Raw genomic sequence first — 20,258 nt, 5'->3', positions numbered from 1 at the left:
CTCACAGAGGATTGTCTACACTGATCCATTCATATAATCAGCTGTGAGAAGTATCAGCCTCTGCATATATATATATAAATAAAAAACATAATGGTTTCCATTCATTCAAAGCAAGCAGAGATCTTGGTGGGGAATTGAAACAGAAACAATGTTATATGTACTCAGCTTGCACACAAGTGTTTCGATGCCATGAGCGGAAATATACTGCACCCTCCAAATATTAAACCATACTTACCAACTCTCCCGGAAGAGACGGCAAATCTCTCCTTCCTGATGTCTTCACTCCTATCCCTGGGGTCAGTATGTTGTCTGCAGCGGCCCCGTCAAAGAAGAGGACTGCAGGAACAGGGAGAGGGGAGTGTCTGCTGGTGTGTCTAGTCTGGGTCTGTATTTATTTGGATGATCTGGTCTGGGGTCTGAATTTATTTAAGGGTCTAGTCTGAGGTCTGTATTTAGAAGGTCTGGTCTGGAGTCTGAATTAGTTTAGTGGATCTGGTCTGGGGTCTGGATTTAGGGGATCTTTTCTTAGGGCCTGTATTTGGGAGTCTGGTTTGGGAGTCTATATTTATTTAGGCAGTCTTGTCAGCGGTCTCTGTTAGTCTGATGTCTGCATTAAAAGATTTTGGATGTTGGATGTTAAGTGTTGGGCATTGGATGTTGGATATTGTATGTTGGGTAGGGGGTATCGGTTGTTGGGTGTTGGGTATTGGAGGTTGGATATGGGATGATGGGTATTGGATGATGGGTATTGGATGATGGGTATTGGATGTTGGATATTGGATGTTGGGTATTGGATGTAAGTTGTTGGGTTTTGGATGCTGGATGTTGGATGCTGGATGTTGGGTATTGGATGTTGGGTATTGGATGTTGGTATTGGATATTGGATGTTGGGTATTGGACGTCGGGTATTGGATGTTGGATATTGGATACTGGATGTTGGGTTTTGAATGCTGGATGTTGGGTTTTGGGTATTGGATATTGGATGTTGGTTATTGTATGTTGAGTATTGGATGATGGGTATTGGATGTTGGATATTGGATGTTGGTTATTGTATGTTGTGGATTGGATGTTAGATGTTGGGTATTGGATGTTGGGTATTGGATGTTGGTATTGGATATTGGATGTTGGGTATTGGATGTTGGGTATTGGATGTTGGATATTGGATACTGGATGTTGGGTTTTGAATAGAGATGAGCGCACTTATGATAAGTTCGGTTCGGCTGGTTCTCCGAATTTCTTGAAAAAGTTCGATTTGGACCGAACTAGTTCGGACCAAACCTGTAATTCAAGAAAGCCCATCAAAATCGTGTATGGAGCTCCCGTAATGACGGGTGGCTACATGTGTGCACCCGGCATTACGGCAGCGTTGCTAGGAGACGTCAGTAAATAGTCACTGTCCAGGGTGCTGAAAGAGTTAACTGTTCCGCAGTAACTCTTTCAGCACCCTGGACAGTGAATTCTGATCACAATATAGAGCAACCTGTAAAAAAAAAAAAAAAAAAAGACATTCGTACCGACCGAGAACTTCCTGCTTCTTCCGCCTCCCGGCCGTTGCCTTGGTGACGCGTCCCTCTCGACATCCCTGGATGACGTTTTAGCCAATGTGACCGCTGCAGCCAATCACAGGCCAATCACATGCTGCAGCGGTCACATGGACTGTCGCGTCATCCAGGGATGTCGGGCTGGATGTCAAGAGAGGGACACGTCACCGTTGCTTTGGTGACACGTCCCTCTTTCGGCATCCAGCCCGACTTCCCTGGATGACGCGGCAGTCCATGTGACCGCTGCAGCCTGGGATTGGCCTGTGATTGGCTGCAGCCTGTGATTGGCCTGTGATTGGCTGCAGCGGTCACTTGGACTGAATCGTCATCCTGGGAGGTCGGACTGGAGGAAGAAGCACGGAGCTATCGATAAGTAGGAACTTCTATTTTTTTTACACGTTGATGTATATTGTGATCGGAAGTCACTGTCCAGGGTGCTGAAACAGTTACTGACGATCGCTTAACTCTTTCAGCACCCTGGACAGTGACTATCTCCTGATGTCGCAGTTCGCTCATCTCTAGTTTTGAATGCTGGATGTTGGGTGTTGGGTATTGGATGTTGGATATTGGATGTTGGTTATTGTATGTTGGGTATTGGATGATTGGTATTGGATGTTGGATATTGGATGTTGGTTATTGTATGTTGGGTATTGGATGTTAGATGTTGGGTATTGGATGTTGGATATTGGATATTGGGTGTTGGGTATTGGATGTTGGGTAATGGATGTTGGGTAGTGGATGTTGGGTATTGGATGTTTGGTATTGGATGATGTGTATTGTATGTTGGGTGTTGGGTATAAGTTGTTTAGTTTGAGTATTGGATGTGGTGTATTGGATGTTAGGTATTGAATTTTGGGTATTGGATATTAGATGTTGGTTATTGGATGTTGGGTATTGGATTTTGGGTATTGGATGTTTGATGTTGTATATTGGATGTTGAGTATTGGATGTTGGGTATTGGATGTTGGGTATAGGATGATGGGTATTGGATGATGGGTATTGGATGATGGGTATTGGATTGTGGGTATTGGATTGTGGGTATTGGATGATGGGTATTGGATGTTAGATATTGGATGTTAGATATTGGATGTTGGATATTGGATGTTGGGTATTGAATGTAAGTTGTTGGGTTTTGGATGCTGGATGTTGGATATTGGGTATTGAATGTTGGGTAATGGATGTTTGGTATTGGATATTGGTTGTTGGGTATTGGATGTTGGATATTGGATGTTGGGTATTGGATGCTGGATGTTGGGTGTTGGGTATTGGATGATGGGTATTGTATGTTGGGTGTTAGGTATAAGTTGTTTAGTTTGAAAATTGGATGTTGGGTATTGAATGTTGGGTATTGAATGTTTCTTATTGGGTATTAGATGTTGGGTATTGGATGATGGGTATTGGATGTTGGATGTTGGATATTGGATGTTGGGTATTGGATGTAAGTTGGGTTTTGGATGCTGGATGTTGGGTATTGGATGTTGGGTATTGGACGTTGGGTATTGGATGTTGGATATTGGATGTTTGGTATTGGATGTTGGGTATTGGATGTTGGATGTTGGGTTTTGTATGTAAATTCTTGGGTTTGGGATGCTGGATATTGGGTATCGGATGTTGTATGTGCCCTCTGAGCATCCAGTTCCGGCTCTATTCATAAATGAGAGCTCTGTATATTATAGTAACATTAGTTGAATTCATTAGATGTTTTTGAAGTTTGTCTGTGGTTTGAAAACCGAAGTCAAGAGAAGCGACCAGAGGGGAAACTCTTACACCCAACATTTAACCATTTCCTGAGTTTATCCGCTTATACTTTTTTACCTCAGAGTGTTTGGAATTATTTCACATTGTGGTTTACACCAGGAAAGGTTCCCTTCCTAAATATGGCACCAATATATGACACAGGGCGCTGCGCTACCACTAACCACCCGAGATGACAGAAAACAAAACAAAGAAACAATGAAAATGCCAAGAAAAAGACATAATAAGATTTCATGAAGTCATTCATTTGTTTATTTTTATTGATGACATAATATATTGTTTGTACAATTCAAAGTTTTTCCCCATTTTGGGTCTTTTTAAAATTGTTTCCTTTTATCTATTTCACGATTAAAGGGGTTTTCCCATCAGGGACATTTATGACATATCCACAGGATCCACAGGATATGACATAAATGAGAGATAGATGCGGGTCCCACCTCTGGGACTTATCTCTAGAACGTCGCCCCCTAATCCCCGTTCTAGCTTTTTCTGCTCCCACTGCCTCCCGGTCACTTACTGATTACATGGTCGGGAGTTACAAAAACAGCGCAGCTCAGTGAGTTACGCTGTTTCCTTCTTCATAGTCGGGAATCACACGCTTCTGCCGGAACACAGAGCGGTAGAATGGGTTTAAGGGGGCCCCGTTCTAGAGATAGGTCCCAGAGGTGGGTCCCGCATCTATCTGACATTTATGACACATCCTGTGGATCCTGTGGATATGTCATAAATGTCTATGATGGGAAAACCACTTTAAGTAACATTTATAAGATATCTATATATATACACTACCGTTCAAAAGTTTAGGGTCACTTAGAAATTTCCTTATTTTTGACAGAAAAGCAGAGTTTTTTTCAATGCAGATAACATGAAATGAATCAGAAATACACTCTATACATTGTTAATGTGCTAAATGACTATTCTGGCTGCAAACGTCTGGTGTTTAATGCAATATCTACATAGGTGTATAGAGGCCCATTTCCAGCAACCATCACTCCAGTGTTCTAATGGTACATTGTGTTTGCTAACTGTGTTAGAAGGCTAATGGATGATTAGAAAACACTTGAAAACCCTTGTGCAATTATGTTAGCACCGCTGTAAACAGTTTTGCTGTTTAGAGGAGCTATACAACTGACCTTCCTTTGAGCTAGTTGAGAATCTGGAGCATTACATTTGTGGGTTCGATTAAACTCTCAAAATGGCTAGAAAAAGAGAGCTTTCATGTGAAACTCGACAGTCTATTCTTGTTCTTAGAAATGAAGGCTATTCCATGCGAGAAATTGCCAAGAAACTGAAGATTTCCTACAACGGTGTGTACTACTCCCTTCAGAGGACAGCACACACAGGCTCTAACCAGAGTAGAAAGAGAAGTGGGAGGCCCCGCGGCACAACTGAGCAACAAGACAAGTACATTAGAGTCTCTAGTGTGAGAAATAGACGCCTCACAGGTCCTGAACTGGCAGCTTCATTAAATAGTACCCGCAAAACGCCAGTGTCAACGTCTACAGTGAAGAGGCGACTCCGGGATGCTGGCCTTCAGGGCAGAGTGGCAAAGAAAAAGCCATATCTGAGACTGGCTAATAAAAGGAAAAGATTAATATGGGCAAAAGCACACAGACATTGGACAGAGGAAGATTGGAAAAAAGTGTTATGGACGGACGAATGGAAGTTTGAGGTGTTTGGATCACACAGAAGAACATTTGTGAGACGCAGAACAACTGAAAAGATGCTGGAAGAGCGCCTGACGCCATCTGTCAAGCATGGTGGAGGTCATGTGATGGTCTGCGGTAAAGGGGGAGATTTGTACAAGGTAAAAGGGATTGTGAATAAGGAAGGTGATCACTCCGCAACGCCATGCCATACCCTGTGGACAGCGCTTGATTGGAGCCAATTTCATCCTACAACAGGACAATGACCCAAAGCACCTCCAAATGATGCAAGAACTATTTAGGGAAGAAGCCGGCAGCCGGTATTCTATCTGTAATGGAGTGGCCAGCACAGTCACCAGATCTCAACCCCATAGAGCTGTTGTGGGAGGAGCTTGACCGTATGGTACGCAAGAAGTGCCCATCAAGCCAATCCAACTTGTGGGAGGGGCTTCTGGAAGCATCGGGGGAAATGTCTCCTGATGACCTCAGCAAATTAACAGCTCGAATGCCAAAGATCTGCAATGCTGGAATTGCTGCAAATGGAGCGACGAAAGCAAAGTCTGAAGGAGAAAATCATTATTTCTAACCTTGTCAATGTCTGGACTGTATTTTCTAGTCATTTTGCAACTCATTTGATAAATATAAGTGTGAGTTTTCATGGAAAACACAAAATTGTTTGGGTGACCCCAAACTTTTGAACGGTAGTGTATATATATATATATATATATATATATACACACACAGACATAGAGATATATATATATATATATATATATACACACACAGACATAGAGATATATATATATATACACACACACAGACATAGAGATATATATATACACACACAGACATAGAGATATATATATATATATACACACACAGACATAGAGATATATATATATATACACACACACAGACATAGAGATATATATATACACACACAGACATAGAGATATATATATATATATACACACACAGACATAGAGATATATATATATATACACACACACAGTATATATTTATTGGGTATTTATTTATAAGCTTTTTTATGTGTTTTTTGTAATGTTCATCATTTTGGTTTTCTGTTTTAAATCTGTTGTTATCGTTTTTTTGTTTATTGATAAAGTTCTGATTTTTTGGGGGATTTTTGCTTTTATTTATTGTGTTATTGGAAGCTCATGGGCCCCAATGCAAAATCTGTTCCAGGGCCCCCAACTATGATGTGTCCTTTATAAGGGTTTTGCCAAAAACCACGTCAAAAACATCATCAAAAACTTCCGCGACCGTTTGATGCAGTTTTTTTAAAAAAAAAATGACTCTGACTCCCATTGAAATCTCAGTGTGAACAGGGCCTAATACTGATGTTTTTATTTGTGGCCGAGGGGACTATGGGCTCCATCAGACCTGGGGTGCGACTGTTACCCCTGCACCCCTATAGCTATGGCCCTGTATAGTCTGTGGTATTTAGAATTTGGTTGTGCCCGCCCCCATCCTTGCTGTCATTATATCCACCATCACCCACAGACTCATTTTAAATAATTTTTTGCATTGTATGTCTTTATTTTTGTGAGTTATCAGATGCTCTTCCAGTTGGGTGCATGGATTTACTGTCAGGTGCATCAAATCACAATGATTCAGAGAGACGGCCCTACAGAAATCCATGAAATCCAGACTTTTCCTTTAGGCTATGTTCACACGGAGTATTTAGATAAGTTTTTTGACGCGGAAACCGCGTCGCAAAACTCGTCAAAAACGGCCCGAAAATGCCTCCCATTGATTTCAATTGGAGGCGTCGGCGTCTTTTTCCCGCGAGCAGTAAAACTGCCTCGCGGGAAAAAGAAGCGACATGCCCTATCTTCGGGCGTTTCCGCCTCTGACCTCCCATTGACTTCAATGGGAGGCAGAGAAAGCGTATTTCGCAGTGTTTTATGCCCGCGGCGCTCAATGGCGACGGGCAAAAAACACCGCGAAAAACTCAGCGAAAATCGGCGTGCAGGGAGAGGAAACTGAATTTTGAGGCAGATATTCCTCCTGCAAAATACTCCGTGTGAACATAGCCTAGTAGAAATAACATCTCGGCGGCTGTTGCTTGGGAGATCCGATTGTCACGTGGCTCGATTTAATACGTTGAGTTCAGATGCGCCCATTTCTGTATTTTTTGTGGCACCAATAGAACAGTCCCCAGCACAAGTCTTACTGATTGAAATACCAGAACCCCAACAGGAAACCCGGACGGACCCCCTAAAGTCAATCGAGTCCATCAATGTCAGTTTGGATCTGATTAAAAAGAAATCTGTCACAGCTTGATGGAAGCCAAAAGTCATGATACTAGTGTGAACAGAGCCCATCCCCAATAGTCACATTTTTCTATTCTATTACATTGGCTAAAGAGTTTTTTTAAATTTGGATCATATTTAGATTGCTGATTATATATTTAATTCCAATATAACACAATATAACAAAACATAACACAACAAAATATAACACAATATGACATAACATAATGTAATATAACAAAACATAACACAATAAAATATAACACAATATGACATAACATAATGTAATATAACAAAACATAACACAATATAACAAAACATAACACAACAAAATATAACACAATATGACATAACATAATGTAATATAACAAAACATAACACAACAAAATATAACACAATATGACATAACATAATGTAATATAACAAAACATAACACAATAAAATATAACACAATATGACATAACATAATGTAATATAACAAAACATAACACAATATAACAAAACATAACACAATAAAATATAACACAATATGACATAACATAATGTAATATAACAAAACATAACACAACAAAATATAACACAACAAAATATAGCATAATATGACATAACATAATGTAAAATAATATAATATAACAAAACATAACAACATAATAACAAAATAAAATATAACATAACATAATATAACAGAATACAACAAAATATAATATAAAATAGCATAATATAGTATAAAATAATGCTAGATATGATTTGTGGGATGTAAATTTCATAAAATAACATTAGCCTTTTAAGCACAATTTTCATTTTTAGAATTTTTCAGATTTAGAAAATGACTTTTTTTTTAACTACAGTTTTATATCTTTCCGGCTATTTCGAGAATGTTTTTGGCATCTTCAAAAAAGTTTTCGTTTTTTTTCTTTCTTGTGCTTTATAAGATTATTCGGGTTTCCACTGGTTCCCAGTAAATGAGTGTGGAAAGTTCTGGGACGGAGGTGCAGCGCCGGGTTGAGTCTTGTTTGTCTTTCCCATTAATGTCATGAGCACTGGGTACGGGGCCGATGCATTTTGCTATATGTTTTCCCCTGTGTTGTTTTGGCCTCATGTCTGAGCTCACCCCCCAGGTCTCCGCTCTACAGGTATCTGGTGAAAGAGAAAATAATCCCTTTATGTTACAACAATATTGTCTGCTTACCGAACATCCCAACACCGATTTCCCATACACTTCCTTTTAATATGTGCAAAGCCCTTTTTAATGAATCGTCCAAATACTGAAAGATTGTAGACTTATCTCGGTGGTGCACCTACAGTGTGAACAAAGGCCGACTCCGAGGTGCGGAAATACCATTCACGGCCTTCACTTTACAAGAAAACATAAAAAAACAAAAACAAAAACAGTATAATTTGTGTTCAGGATTCCTTGGCAGAAACTTTTCTATAGGTCTTTTCATGGAGAATAATAAGTGTCATGGACGGAGGAAGGAAACGCCGTCCTACTAGTGAAATCGAACTCCCCACCGGTCACTGGACATCGCCGCTCACCACACAGCGTCACGTCCTGGCAATCGAATATGGTAATTCAGGATGTTTTTTATATTTTTTTCTATCCTATTTTTCTTCTTCTTATATTTGTTTCACTGTCCATGAATATCGGCTTCATCCCTGAAAATGGAAAAAATGCCTAAATAAATTTGTAAATTACAATTCAAAATGTAATATTTTTTCAAATTTGCACTGAAAAACTAATTTAAAATCTGTCATGAATATTTACAGTAAAATTGATTAAGAATTCTGATGACTCCAAGGAAAATTGATGGGGCTGTCCAATTTAGAAATCCATTTTGTGTACTCTATTAGGGAGGAGGGTCCTCATCTCTTGTAGTGGAGAGCGCTTACATAGGGGGTCTCTGGGGGACCTGTCCTGTACACAGACAACACATTGATATGAATGGACACTGTGTAATGCTTCATTTCCCCAGTGGTGGCGCTGCAGAGAAACTGAACACTTACTGCCTGGTTTCCCCCCAGATTACAGCTGATCGCTGGGCGTGCCATCAGGGGGCACTTTGTGATCAGGGATTGTCCTAAGTGGAGGACCCCTGTAATTTTATCTAGAATGTCCCTGATCATTGTCAGAAGCTGCGGGGACTGGGGGACTTCATCACTGCATAGATGGAAAGTGACCTGTGGTGACCCCGGCAGTAATAATTCCATGTGGTCAAGGAGTCTTATTATATTATATTAAACTTCTAACATTTTATAGTCATGTGAAAGTAAACACCCCCCATGTGACGGTCGTTTTCTACTATATGCGGACAAATCTGAATTTGCTGTTCTGTCCGTCAGTAGATGAAGATAAAGACAAAAAGAAAAACAAGAACACAAAAGATACAATAAGTTATTACAAAAAAGAAACAAAATCACAAATCTGCAGTGGTGTGTATATTATGTGTGGTGTGTATATTATGTATTATGTGGTGTGTGTGTGTATTATGTATTATGTGGTGTGTGTGTGTGTGTGTGTGTATTATGTGGTGTGTGTATTATGTATTATGTGGTGTGTGTGTGTATTATGTATTATGTGGTGTGTGTATTATGTGGTGTGTGTGTATTATGTGGTGTGTGTATTATGTATTATGTGGTGTGTGTATTATGTATTATGTGGTGTGTGTATTATGTGGTGTGTGTATTATGTGGTGTGTATATTATGTGGTGTGTATATTATGTATTATGTGGTGTGTGTATTATGTGGTGTGTGTGTATTATGTGGTGTGTGTATTATGTATTATGTGGTGTGTGTGTATTATGTATTATGTGGTGTGTGTGTGTATTATGTATTATGTGGTGTGTGTATTATGTGGTGTGTGTATTATGTGGTGTGTGTATTATGTATTATGTGGTGTGTGTGTATTATGTATTATGTGGTGTGTGTGTATTATGTATTATGTGGTGTGTGTGTATTATGTGGTGTGTGTATTATGTATTATGTGGTGTGTGTGTATTATGTGGTGTGTGTATTATGTGGTGTGTGTATTATGTGGTGTGTGTATTATGTGGTGTGTGTATTATGTGGTGTGTGTATTATGTATTATGTGGTGTGTGTATTATGTGGTGTGTGTGTATTATGTGGTGTGTGTATTATGTATTATGTGGTGTGTGTATTATGTATTATGTGGTGTGTGTATTATGTGGTGTGTGTATTATGTGGTGTGTGTATTATGTGGTGTGTGTATTATGTGGTGTGTGTATTATGTATTATGTGGTGTGTGTATTATGTGGTGTGTGTGTATTATGTGGTGTGTGTATTATGTATTATGTGGTGTTTGTATTATGTGGTGTGTGTGTATTATGTGGTGTGTGTATTATGTATTATGTGGTGTGTGTATTATGTGGTGTGTGTATTATGTGGTGTGTGTATTATGTGGTGTGTGTATTATGTGGTGTGTGTATTATGTGGTGTGTGTATTATGTGGTGTGTGTATTATGTGGTGTGTATATTATTTATTATGTGGTGTGTGTATTATGCATTATGTGGTGTGTGTATTATGTATTATGTGGTGTGTGTATTATGTGGTGTGTATATTATGTATTATGTGGTGTGTATATTATGTATTATGCGGTGTGTGTATTATGTGGTGTGTGTATTATGTGGTGTGTGTGTGTGTGTTATGTGGTGTGTGTGTGTGTGTGTGTGTATGTGTGTGTGTGTATTATGTATTATGTGGTGTGTGTGTGTGTGTGTTATGTGGTGTGTGTGTGTGTTATGTGGTGTGTGTATTATGTGGTGTGTGTATTATGTGGTGTGTGTATTATGTGGTGTGTGTATTATGTGGTGTGTGTATTATGTGGTGTGTGTATTATGTGGTGTGTGTATTATGTATTATGTGGTGTGTATATTATGTATTATGCGGTGTGTGTATTATGTGGTGTGTGTGTGTTATGTGGTGTGTGTGTGTGTGTATGTGTGTGTGTGTATTATGTATTATGTGGTGTGTGTGTGTGTGTGTATGTGTGTGTGTGTATTATGTATTATGTGGTGTGTGTGTGTGTGTGTGTGTGTGTGTGTGTGTGTGTGTGTGTGTATTATGTGGTGTGTGTATTATGTGGTGTGTGTATTATGTGGTGTGTGTGTGTGTTATGTGGTGTGTGTGTGTGTATGTGTGTGTGTGTATTATGTATTATGTGGAGTGTGTGTGTGTGTGTGTGTGTGTGTGTGTGTGTGTGTGTGTGTTTATTATGTATTATGGGGTGTGTGTATTATGTGGTGTGTGTATTATGCATTATGTGGTGTGTTATGTTTTATGTGGTGTGTGTATTATGTGGTGTGTGTGTATAATGGGGTGTGTGTGTTATGTATTATGTGGTGTGTGTATTATGTGGTGTGTGTATTATGCATTATGTGGTGTGTTATGTATTAGTGTGTGTGTGTGTGTGTGATACGTATTATGTAGTGTGTGTGTGTATATTATGTATTATGTGGTGTGTGTATTATGTGGTGTGTGTATTATGTGGTGTGTGTATTATGTATTATGTGGTGTGTATATTATGTATTATGCAGTGTGTGTATTATGTGGTGTGTGTGTGTGTGTGTGTTATGTGGTGTGTGTGTATTATGTGGTGTGTGTGTGTGTGTGTGTGTGTGTGTGTGTGTGTGTGTGTGTGTGTGTGTGTGTGTGTGTGTGTGTGTGTGTGTGTGTGTGTGTATTATGTATTATGTGGTGTGTGTGTGTGTGTGTGTGTGTGTGTGTGTGTGTGTGTGTGTATTATGTATTATGTGGTGTGTGTGTGTGTGTGTGTGTGTGTGTGTGTGTGTGTGTGTGTTTATTATGTATTATGGGGTGTGTGTATTATGTGGTGTGTGTAAAATGTGGTGGGATTTATGTATTATGTGGTGTGTGTATTATGTGGTGTGTTATGTATTATGTGGTGTGTGTATAATGGGGTGTGTGTGTTATGTATTATGTGGTGTGTGTATTATGTGGTGTGTATTATGTTTTACGCGGCATATGTATTATGTGGTGTGTGTATTAGGTGGTGTGTGTTATGGGTTATGTGGTGTGTGTATTATGTGGTGTGTGTGTGTTATGTATTATGTGGGGTGTGTGTGTGTGTGTGTGTGTGTGTTATGTATTATGTGTGTGTGTGTGTGTGTGTGTGTGTGTGTGTGTGTGTGTTATGGGTTATGTGGTGTGTGTATTATGTGGTGTGTGTGTGTGTGTGTGTGTGTGTTATGTATTATGTGGTGTGTGTGTCTGTGTGTGTGTGTGTGTGTGTGTGTGTGATACGTATTATGTAGTGTGTGTGTGTGTGTGATACGTATTATGTAGTGTGTGTGTGTGTGTGTGTGTGATACGTATTATGTAGTGTGTGTGTGTGATACGTATTATGTAGTGTGTGTGTGTGTGTGTGTGAGTTATGTATTATGTGGTGTGTGTGTGTGTGTGTGTATTATGTATTATGTGGTGTGTGTGTGTGTGTATTATGTATTATGTGGTGTGTGTAATATGTGGTGTGTGTATTATGTATTATAATACACACACCACTTAATAAATAATACACACACACTACATAACACAAGATATACACACAATATAATACATACACACACCACATAATACACAAACCATATAAATACACAATACATAACACATAACACATACAAACACACACGCACACACACACACACACTACATAACACACAATATACACACACGATATAATACATAGACACACAAACAAACACACACACACACACACCACATAATACACACACCACATAATACATAATATACATAATATACATAATATACACCACATGTTACACACACCACATAAAACATAATACACACACCACACAATACATAACACATAACACATACAAACACACACGCACACACACACACACACACTACATAACACACAATATACACACACGATATAATACATAGACACACAAACAAACACACACACCACATAATACACACACCACATAATACATAATATACACCACATGTTACACACACCACATAAAACATAATACACACAACACATAATACACACACCATATAAAACATAATACACGGTAATACACACACACACACACACACACACACACACACACACACACACCATATAAAACATAATACACCACATAATACACACATCACATAATACATAACACACACACACTACATAACACACAATATACACACAATATAATACTCACACACCACATAATACATAATACACACACCACATAATACACACACACACACACACACACACACACACACACACACACACGCACACACGCACACACACACACACACACACTACAAAATACATAATACACACACCACATAAAACATAATACACACACCACATAACTCACAATGTACACACAATATAATAAACACACACACACACACACACACACACACACACACACACACACACACACACACACCATATAATACACACATACCACATAATACATAAAACACACATAACACACACACACACACACCAGATAATACATAATACACACACACCTCATTATACAAAAACTACTTAATACATAATACACGCACCACATAATACACACCACATAATACACACACACACACACACACACACACCACATAATACATACACCACATAATACACACACTACATAATACACACACCACATAATACATAAAACACACATACCACATAATACACACACACACACCCACCACATAATACATAATACACACACCACATAATACATAAAACACACATACCACATAATACACACACACACACCCACCACATAATACATAATACACACATCACATAATACAAAAACTACATAATACACGTACCACATAATACACACACACACACACACACACACACACACCACATAATATACACACACACACACACACACACACACCACATAATACACACACACACACACATACCACATAATACACACATACCACATAATACACACATACCACATAATACACACATACCACATAATACACACACACACACACACACACACACACACACACACACACACGTGGTGCAGGTTGTGTATTGTGCATGAAACACACCTCCACTGTGCCAGTGCTGATGATGTGCGATGATCTCACAGGACTATGGCATAGCAGAGCTGTCAATCACACTGCACAACACCACTACTATACAACTAATACTAATAATAAGCGCCTTACAGTAATAAGTATCATATTAATATAGAGGGTCCTAAATAGTGACCAGGGGGAGGGGCTTCTATTCCATTCACATCTGAGCTCGGAGTTATTATTATTGGAATATGGAAGATTTGCGGTCAGAGCAATAATGGTGTAGTGAGTTACGTATAGAAAGAAGAAAACTGTCAAAAAACGAAAAATCTAAGCCTGGTCTCACTTTCCTTCATGTAGGTCCAGGTTTAGAAGAACATGACGGCTTTCCTCCAAAAACAGCGCCACACCGTGTCCACAGGTTGTATGTGGTACTGCAGCTCTGTCCTATTCACTTCTATAGGGCTGCGCTGCATTTGGCTTCGGGTTGGATTCTTCTTACAATCCAGAGCGGGGGAAGAAACAAAATGGCGGGAGATTTACTAAAGGAAGTCCGCCAAAAATTGGGGATAGATCGCCGGAAGATAGAGGAGCGAGGCTGAAGATTCGCCAAATATTTCAGGGATAGATTTTGCGCACGTTAAACTCCTTCCCCTCTTTACCCCACCCGTTGGGTTTTATACTTCAGATCCTGGCGCACGCAAGTGATAAAACTGGCGCATTTCCCGACTCAACAAATCCGCTGTCATATATTAAGTATCCACCCGATGTGGCGACTATGTCACAAATCAATGTTCTCTCTGGTGCTCGAAATAATACGTTTCACCAACAATATATGCGAAAATAGGCGCAGGAGACGCCGGAAACAGAAGCGCAAAGACAATAATAAATCTTCCCCATTGTGAAACGAATTTATTTCTTAGGCCTCACTCGACAGTTATGAAAAGTGTCTAGAAAAGGGGGTGTGGCTAAGAGTAGTAATAAAATGCGCACAATTTATTTACCGTGTGCGCCGTATTTTGGGCGCTGAAAATGTTGGTGTAATGTACGGCAGGCAAGCGGTGGCATAAGTAAGACAAAAGTGTTGGACATGTCTAGTAAGACGCGCCACATTTATCATACAGGGTGCGCCACTGTGATTTATTTGGCGCAGTTTCTGGCGGTCCGGTCTCGTTTCATCCTGTCTAAATTTCGGACGATATTAATAAATGTCCTCAATGTGTTTATAAGAGTAAAATGAGAGCTTGAAGGGTTAATAAGACGGATCACGGTCACTATGGGGTCGGGTCCGGGATCCCGGTGCTCCTGAGCGTCCCCCACCGATATCACCAGAGACGGGAACGGAGGAGGAGGGGCACAAAGCGAAACACAGGCCGGCTCCAGGAGGTCCCTATCGATTCACACTGTGCCCCCCTTTTCTTTGTGCCCCCGTTATTCCAGCATCGTTGCCCCTGAAACTAAGATGTGTAGCACTAGTGCCTGGACCCTGGCGTCAGTGACAGGTCCGGCTCCTCCAGGTGATGGTGTGAGTGGAGTTTGTGTTGTGTTCGCGGTCGTGTTTTTGTTAGCACATTGGCGCGGAGCGTTCTTATTACTTGGCAGTATTTTATATTCCTCTTGCAGCACGGGCCGCACCTCCGCTGGAGGAAACATTTTATATTGATATGATTTTCTTCTCCTTCATGTGACTGTGGCGTCTGCGCTGTTTCCCGCATCTCCCGTTTCTTCACCTTCATATTGAGAATCTGGGTCAGTGCGGTGAATGCGCCGCGCTCCTTTCCTGCAGGGACTTTCTTATGCAGTTTCCAGCGCTCCTTCCTTCTTTATGTCGCGGCCAGCAGTCCTCTGCCCAACAAGGGGAGTTATTGCCGATTATTTTCTCCAAAACAAAAAATTCCCTCCTCCTGCCGGGAGCCGGGGACCAAACCTCAGCTCTGCCAATTGGCGTCTTTACAGAAGAGCTCATTCATCTTGTAAGGTTCCTTCTGAGTCAAATCAGGGAATCTGTGGTGAATTGCGCGGCTCACTCATTATTCCACTAGAAGTTGGTGGTGGATTATTTGCTGGACGGACGTGAGATGCTCTTTTTCTTTCATGCAGCACAATGGACGGGCAGAGATCCCCTGAAAACCTCGGCTTTACATTAACCCGCAGATTCCTGGATTCTTGTCTGCCGGCCCGTCCTCTATATACATTGTGGAAGCCTAAATCAACGCTGTTTCTGCTGACAGTGGAGACGTTTTTGGGTTTTATGCGGCCGCCTTGTGTGTTCTGTGCAGCGTGGCACCGACCTCATACTTTCCATGGAGGGATTAGTACCTATTTAGATGCATCAGCTGGATAACACATTCTGGTGGGAGTCCGGGGCCCGGTGGGAGAAGATGAGAAGCTTTATTAGTCTACGGCCGGCCTTATTTGCACACATTCCTGACAGACCACTCATGTTCCATCCCGAATCCAATACACCTACTCACCCTGACGCTCGCCCCACAAACAGCCTGTCTATGAGAACACCTGTCACTAAACCAGGGATGGGAAAAACTAGTTAACTCAATATAAACCAAGTGACCGAGGCTCAAGTCCAAGCGGGCACCATCAGTAGTATCGGGGGCCCCAAACACATTAACGGTCAGGGCCCCTTGGTTCTGTACCTCCCGTCCTCCATCTTGGATCCCATAAAAACTATGTTCTCCCCTTTCCACACACTGTGGGCAGTGGAACTGGGAAGACGGTATCGCATATTTGGTGGCACGTAAGAGCCGGACTACTATACTGCCCTGATGGCGGCCTTGTCAAAAAATGTAAAAAGAAACTCTACTATTATGCCCTCCTCCTATAAAAGCAAACTGGTTGTTTAGTTTGGAGCGCCCCCTATAACAGCAGTCTGCCTGTGTAGTTTAGAGCACTCCGTATAATAGGAGTCTGTTGTGTGGTCTGGAGCGCCCCCTATAAGAGCAGAGTGATTGTGTGTTCTAAAATGCCCCCAATCATTAATATTTACCTGTATAGTCCAGAGCGCCCCCAATCATTAATATTTACCTGTATATTCTGGAGTGCCCCCAAATAGAGCAGTCTGGTTGAGTAGTCCGGAGCGCCCCCTATCATTGATATTTGCCTGTATAGCCTGGATCACCCCCTATAAGAGCCGTCTGGTTGGGTGTTCTGGAGTGCCCTCTATCGTTGATATTTACCTGAATAGTCTGAAGCGCCCCCTATCATTGATATTTACCCGTATAGTCTGGAGCACCCCCTATAAGAGCCTTCTGGTTGTGTAGTCTTAAGTGCCCCCTATAACAGCGGTCTAATTGTTGTGTCTGGAGTGCCCCCTATAACAGCAGTCAAGTTGTGTAGTGTAGAGCGCCCCCTATAAAATCAGTCTGGATGTTTAGTCTGGAATGCCCCCTATAAGAGCAGTCTAGCTGTATAGTGTGTAGCGCCCCTTATAACAGCAGTCTGGCTGTGTAGTGTTGAGCACTCACTATAATAGGAGTCTGTTGCGTAGTCTAGAGTGCCCAATATAATAGCAGTCTAGTTGAGCAGTCTAGAGCGCCCTCTAAAAGAGCAGACTGGTTGTGGGATCTGAAGCGCCCCCTATCATTGATATTTGCCTGTATAGTCTGGAGCGCCCCTATAAGAGCAGTCTGGTTGAGTAGTCTGGAGCGCCCCCTATCATTGAAATTTACCTGTATAGTCTAGAGTGCCCAATATAATAGCAGTCTAGTTGAGTAGTCTGGAGCGCCCCCTATCATTGATATTTACCTGTATAGTCTGGAGTGCCCACTATAAGAGCAGTCTAGTTGAGTAGTCTGGAGCGCCCCCTATCATTGATATTTACCTGTATAGTCTGGAGTGCCCACTATAAGAGCAGTCTGGTTGTGTGTTCTGGAGCGCCCCCTATCATTGATATTTACCTGAATATTCTGGAGCACCCCCTATAAGAGCAGTCTAGTTGGGTATTCTGGAGTGCCCCCTATAATTGATATTTACCGGAATAGTCTGGAGCACCCCCTATAAGAGCAGTCTAGTTGGGTATTCTGGAGCGCCCCCTATCATTGATATTTACCTGTATAGTCTGGAGCACCCCCTATAAGAGCAGTCTGGTTGTGTGTTCTGGAGTGCCCCCTATAATTGATATTTACCGGAATAGTCTGGAGCACCCCCTATAAGAGCAGTGTGGTTGAGTAGTCTGGAGCGCCCCCTATCATTGATATTTACCTGTATAGTCTGGAGCACCCCCTATAAGAGCAGTGTGGTTGAGTAGTCTGGAGCGCCCCCTATCATTGATATTTACCTGTATAGTCTGGAGCACCCCCTATAAGAGCAGTGTGGTTGAGTAGTCTGGAGCGCCCCCTATCATTGATATTTACCTGTATAGTCTGGAACACCCCCTATAAGAGCAGTGTGGTTGAGTAGTCTGGAGCGCCCCCTATCATTGATATTTACCTGTATAGTCTGGAACACCCCCTAAAAGAGCAGTCTGGTTGTGTATTCTTAAGCGCCCCCTATCATTGAAATTTCGCCGAAAATCTGTAATTCGTAATAAAATGCGCAAGATTTAGTTACGGTGTTATGATAGGGGGCGCTCCAGAACACCCAACCACACTGCTCTTATAGGGGGTGCTATAGACTATACAGGTAAATATCAATGATAGGGGGCACTCCAGAACACCCAACCACACTGCTCTTATAGGGGGTGATTCAGGCTATACAGGTAAATATCAATGATAGGGGGCACTCCAGAACACCCAACCAGACTGCTCTTATAGGGGGCACTTCAGACTATACAGGTAAATATCAATGATAGGGGGCGCTCCAGAACACCCAACCAGGCTGCTCTTATAGGGGGTGCTCCAGACTATACAGGTAAATATCAATGATAGGGGGCGCTCCAGAACACCCAACCAGACTGCTCTTATAGGGGGTGATTCAGGCTATACAGGTAAATATCAATGATAGGGGGCGCTCCAGAACACCCAACCAGACTGCTCTTATAGGGGGTGCTCCAGACTATACAGGTAAATATCAATGATAGGGGGCGCTCCAGAACACCCAACCAGACTGCTCTTATAGGGGGTGCTCCAGACTATACAGGTAAATATCAATGATAGGGGGCGCTCCAGAACACCCAACCAGACTGCTCTTATAGGGGGTGCTCCAGACTATACAGGTAAATATCAATGATAGGGGGCGCTCCAGACTACTCAACCAGACGGCTCTTATAGGGGGTGCTCCAGACTACACAGGTAAATTATTTACCTGTATAGTTTGAAGTGCCCCCTATAAGAGCAGTCTGGTTGTGTGTTCTGAAGCGCCCCCTATCATTGATATTTACCTGTATAGTCTGGAGCACCCCCTATAAGAGCAGTCTAGTTGGGTATTCTGAAGCGCCCCCTATCATTGATATTTACCTGTATAGTCTGGAGCACCCCCTATAAGAGCAGTCTGGTTGGGTGTTCTGGAGCGCCCCCTATCATTGATATTCACCTGTATAGTCTGAGCGCCCCGTATAAGCTGTCTGGTTGAGTAGTCTGGAGCGCCCCCTATCATTGATATTTACCTGTATAGTCTGAGCGCCCCCTATAGAGCAGTCTGGTTGGGTGTTCTGTAGCGCCCCCTATCATTGATATTTACCTGAATAGTCTGGAGTCTTATAGTCTTACCCTGTAAGAGCCGTCTGGTTGTGTAATCTTAAGTGCCCCCTATAACAGCAGCCTAATTGTTGTGTCTGGAGCGCCCCCTATAATCTCCATGGCTTGTGATGTGGGCCATGCCAGGTGTCTTTGGGAGACCAGTGACACAGAGAAGCCCCCATGTTCTTGACAGTAAAGCCAATTTCCCTCTCATCTGGATCTGTAAGGAGTTTCCTTGAAGCCGTTCTCCTCCTTCCTCCGCAGCGTGTGATCTCACAGATGAAGCCTGACATAGATCTGGGATCTGCGCACCTGGACTCCCAGGATCAATGGTTGAGCA

Source organism: Rhinoderma darwinii, unplaced genomic scaffold, assembly GCF_050947455.1.
Source record: "Rhinoderma darwinii isolate aRhiDar2 unplaced genomic scaffold, aRhiDar2.hap1 Scaffold_430, whole genome shotgun sequence".
NCBI lineage: Eukaryota > Metazoa > Chordata > Amphibia > Anura > Rhinodermatidae > Rhinoderma > Rhinoderma darwinii.
Note: the sequence above shows the minus strand (reverse complement) of the source record.